Here is a 5,719-nt window from a genome sequence, read left to right on the forward strand (position 1 = left end):
AATTTGTGTTTTGAATCTGTTTCTGAATATTTGACTACAGATCTCTAAATAAAATAATGAAATGGACAAAACCTAGAAATTGTTCTCAAGCTTGACCTAACTAGTCACATTTCTGCATGGTCGACATAGCTGTGAGCACTACAAAAAAGTTGAACTAACATCTCTAGAAAGCTCTCAGGGGGTAATTTCTAGATTTGTGTGTGAAATTATGCTATGTTGTTCCTACATACAAAATGTGAAGCATCTTTGTTGTTTGGTGAGTGAGGGTTTACTGCAGTCAAGCACTAGATTAGACAATCAACCTTGAAATGATCAATGTAAATGTAAATGATTAAAACAAGATAAAGTTTAAGATTCACCTTTCTTAAAAGCCTTTTCAGTAAGGATTTCATTTTCTTGTGTGTTATAGATCTTAAATTCCATGTAAGAATGTAGGCTATCTCCATAATTTGTAATGGATTTATTATAATCCCCTCACATTGTCGTGGATGTTAGCATGTATCAATGTAGAAGATGATGAATTATTCAATGTAGATCTCCTCTCCTTGATGGCCAATAATACACTAAATCTTAAAGAGGAAATTGCCACAAATGATCCTTCAATGCTTGATAAAAGTCTCCATTGCTTGAATACTTGAAATACTTGATTTTCTTGAATGCTTGAACTCCTTGAATGAGAAGGAAAAAATTTGGCTCTTGTAGAAGTATGCTATGAGATATATAAACTAGATTATGAAAATGAAGCCCACAGGTCTCCTTATATATGAGGTTTTGGGTGGGAAAACAATATAGGCTGATGGAAGTGCATGATCAAATTAAATTAAATTTGAGGCTCTTATGGCTCTAAGCCTTGCAAACCCTAGGGTTAAGGTTGACTTGGTTGACCCTGACCATCCCAGGTTGACCTAGTCCTAGAGGAGAGGATAGGAGAGCCTTAGAGAGCTTAGGTAAATCCCAAAAGGAATAAGGATGAAAGTGAAAGGAAATAGGGAAAAGAGGGTACTGAGAACAGGTCCATCCATTGTCCAAGAAGTCAATATGGAAAGGGTGATAAAAGGTATTAAAAAGAAAGTGTACCAATTTTAAGATACTATATGGCCTAGGATTTATTATTTATGGACTAGTATACAGAGTTGTGGGTTTAGAGAGAGATGGTGGAGAGTGCTAAGGGCTTAGGGAGTAAGAAAGAGGAAAATGAAGTTTATGGTTTAGAGAGAGAGAGAGAGAGAGAGAGAGAGAGAGAGAGATGTGAGAGTTTTTAGATAGAGAAAATAAGGAGACATGCTTTAGGGTTTAGAAGGAGATCCTTGATGGGTGGGAGGCTTAAGAGTTTAGAGTTTAGGTACTAGTATATTTATTAGAGCTTAGGGTTGATTTCTTTTGAGCACGTATATGGATAGAGTGAAAGGAGGAGAGAGGAAAATGAGTTTTAGGGTTGAGAGAGAGATAAGGGTGAGGTTTTAGTGAAAACTGTTATAGGTTTTAAGGTTTAGAGGTTAGAGTACTTTAGAGTTTTAGAGAGAAAGAGAGTGGATATGTTTCTTGTACATATACAATTGGTACACATGCCATGTTGGTATATTAGACATATTGAAGATGAAAATATGTAATGGTTTACTCATGACGTCCACTATATATAAAACATATAACATATCCACATAGGGAACATGTTAAGTTTGTTAGCATGAATGTTGATGATACTACATTGGGGGAGTATCATAAGTATTGAAATGTTGCATTCATGACTATGTTTGTCATTGATGTTAACATAGTAGTGTTTCTATAAAGACTACGGGAATAACTACCAGAGATCTTATTGGTATAGATAATGGTTTGATTTTCTAGTGACATATAGTTGAGGCTATGTTCCTGACTATGTTTTGATAACATTGTTAAGTGCACAGAGTCTAATTCAATGGCATACAATAATTATACCTAATTTACTAAGAGTAGTATAGAAACATAGTATTGAAGAACAACATTATGATGTTTGATTGCTATCTTACATCTAAGATGTAATGAAGAAGTGCACAGTTACATAGTGACAGAGGATAGTTGTGTGGTGATGTCAATGAGTGTGCAAGACCTGGTATCACATGTGTGAATAGACTGTGAGACAATAATGCTATTGTAATTGTGATTTAATTAGTTATCTTATTATAATTAACTGGGCAAGCCTCGAGGCTAACTCAAAGAATTATTATGAAGATATGGTATAATGGAAAGTTGTTTTCCCTATTTTTAGTGTGATGAATTGTATGAAGTACGATTAAGTGAAGTTTGAAAAGGAGCAGAGTGCTTACTATATGTGAGTGAGCGATCCAAGGGATTATTGGATGCAAATTGTGAGATCTGATTACAAGATCTAAAGGAGCAGAAGTCTGGTTGAAAGGGTAGAAATAGAGGAAGAAAGTACAATTCAATTCTATTATTTTGCAAGGAGAAATACAAAGATCATTTGGATAGTGGGTTCATTGGTCTTAACCTCAAAGTTGTTTGGGTAGTGGGTCTAGCTATCTTCCACAATTCTTAACAAGGTTGGCACAACTCCTAACAGGGTTGGAATCTCCTAACATAGATTCAAAGTCTCCTAATAGGGACTCATATGTATTGAATGTTGTTATAAACTCCTAATTGGGTCTATACTCTTACAAGGAATTACTTATAGTAGTGCATCATCTTGTGGGTACCATCCCCATTGGAACTTTCCCTCTAATCAAGGATTTCCCTAGTTAACATATTTGGTGTTAATTGTATATGAGTATCTTGTTGTGGTTTCAGTTTATATTACTCATATGGTTAACTTTGTTTAAGGTTGATGATTGTGATAATAGTTGGATAACTAATCCCTCCCCCTCTTAGTTATATCAGTGGACTATTTATTCTAACAATTGATATCAGAGCATCAGGGCCTTGAAGGATAAGCTTAACAACTTTGGGAGATTGATAGAGAATTTATTTAGAAAGTATAGTCCAAGATTTAATGGGGCCAACTATGATAGTTGGAAGGAAAAGATGAAGACTTGTCTATTGTGCATGGGTCTAGGATATTGGCTTCTAACGAAAGGTAATAAGATAACTTTCGATGAAGGAAATCTAAAGGAATGCAACGAGGGAGAAAGAGATATGTTCATGTGTAACATGAGAGCTAGAGAAGCCCTACTATAAACTCTTCTAGAGAATGAATAAAATTAGGTAAAATCACTTCAAACATCTTATGAAATTTGGAAAGCATTACAAGTTACTGTTGAAGGTGATGATCATGCAAAAATAATGAGATTGCAAAATTGGATTTGTGTATTTCAAGATGCTAAGATGATGGAAGATGAATCTGTGAGAGGTTATGTTAGTAGAATAACATAAATTTTTGTAGGAATTCAATCTCTTGGTGGAACTAAACAAGATGATGAAGTTATATGGAAGATCTTGAAAAGCTTGATGCTGCCATTCAGACAAAGAGCTCAGATGATTTAGCTTGTAATGCCCTACACCAAATATTTCACAAAGAAAATGTTACTTGGAAGATTAGAGTCTACAGAAGTAGAACTAAGATAGTTTGGAGAACTAGCCAAAGTTGAGACAACTTACAGTACTCTAAACATTCGACTTAATTTGTCAAGGAGTGCAAGTACAAGAGCAGATTTTTTTGGTAGCAACAGATCTGATGAAGACAAGGTGATTGAGGAAGGAATAGCCCTTCTTGTGAGAAGAGAAAAAGATGGTAAGAAAATATTTAAATGTTGGACTTGTGATAAATTTGGTCATTATGCATCTAAATGTCCTAAGAGAGAGAAAAAGAATAAGGGAAAGTTTAAGCCTAGAAAAGAGATAGAGATAGAAATTGTTTGTATACTAATGAGGATGAAGAATCTGATGAAAGAAGTCAAAGTGAAAGTGATGATGAATTAAGATTTGTGGCTATCAAGCAAGATGATCTAGATAGAGAAATTAGAGAAGAAAGAGTTTTGATTTCCCAAATTGAAAAGAAGTATGATTGGCTAATTGACAGTGGTTGTTCACATCACATGACTGGTGATAAGAATGAGTTTGTTAAGTTTTGAAAGTATGATGGAGGTATTGTTAGGGTTGGTAACAATGCAACCAATCATATCATATGGATTGGATCCATTACTTTAGATGGAAGGACTAATACTAACAATGTTTATTTTGTTGATGGATTGAAGTTACATAATTTGTTTATTGTTGAATAGTTGGTGGTCAAGGGATATCAATTACAATTCACAAAGAAGACCTACATTATCATGGATAAGGATGGTAAGATGAATGGAACTGGAGCTGGATCCAGAGGTAATGCATTTCAATTGAATCTTACTGAAATGACATGTTTGGTTGTAGAAGTTGATAATAGTTGGTTATGGTATAGGAGATTTTATCATATAAACTTTGATCTAATATTGTGAAGGTTAGTAGCACATTTGTAGTTAGAGACTTTCCCAAGACAACAAAGCCTACTAATATGTTGTGCAAAGAATGTATTTTGGCTAAGTAGAAGAAAGTGTCTTTTCCTAGCAAGAATTTCACTACCAAAGAGAAGTTGGAGATCATTCACACAGATCTAAGGGGTCTTTCAAGAATAAGAGGATTCTATGGTGAAAGGTACTTTATGATTTTTATTGATTATTTAACTAGAATGATGTGGGTAGCATTTCTTAAAGAGAAATCTGAAGATTTTGAGAAATTTAAGATATTTAAGAATAGAGTTGAGAATGAATCTAGTATTAAGATAAAGTGTTTGAGATCAAATAGAGGAGGAGAATTTACCTCTAGATAGTTTAACATCTTTTGTGAAGAGAATAGAATCAAAATACATCTATTTGTACCTAAAACACGTGAGAAAAATGGGATAGATAAGAGAAGAAATAAATTAGTAGTAGAAGTAGCTAGAGAAATGTTATTTGAGAATGATGTATAAAATACATTCTAGAGAGAAGCAGTTAATACAACAGTGTACACTCTGAACAGAGTGCATATCAGACAAGGTATGAACAAGACACCTTATGAGTTATGGTTTGTTCATTCACCATCAGTCAAATAGTTTAGAGTATTTGGGAGAAAATGTTACATTAAGAGAGACAATGACATTGGTAAGTTTGATCCTAGAAGTGATGATGGTATGTTTCTTGGCTATTCATTAAAGAGAAAGGCATACATATGTTTCAACTATAGAACTAAGACAATAGTTGAATGTGAAAATGTAAGAATTGATGAAAAGTTTGGTACTAAAGAAAAGATAATAGATTATATATATGATAAAGAAGAGGATAGTTCTAGAATTGTTAGACAGAATGATGAAGTTTTCTTTGAGACTAACAATGATGTGCAGAATAATGTGCTATCCATTGAGCATAGAGAAGAGAAGAGGTCTGAACCTAGAGATGAGATAAGAGTTGAGATGTCAATTCCTATCCCCAACAGAAATATAACAAAGAATCACCCTCTAGAGCAATTAGGAGCAAAGATAAAGGTGTAATGGAAAGGAATAGAGTGAATGAGGAATTGTGTCTAATTTATCAAGTGGAACCCAAAAGCATTGATGAAGCTTGTAAGGATGATCATTGGATTCAAGAAATGAAGGAAGAATTGGATTAGATTGAGAAGAATGAGACATGGGAGTTAGTTCCTAGACCTAAAGATAAGAATGTTATAGGAACCAAGTGGTTATTCAAGAATAAGATGAATGGACAAGGAAAAGTTGTGA

The sequence above is a fragment of the Cupressus sempervirens genome, chromosome 9 (genome assembly GCF_028749045.1).
Source record: "Cupressus sempervirens isolate cs-2001-9-10 chromosome 9, ASM2874904v1, whole genome shotgun sequence".
NCBI lineage: Eukaryota > Viridiplantae > Streptophyta > Pinopsida > Cupressales > Cupressaceae > Cupressus > Cupressus sempervirens.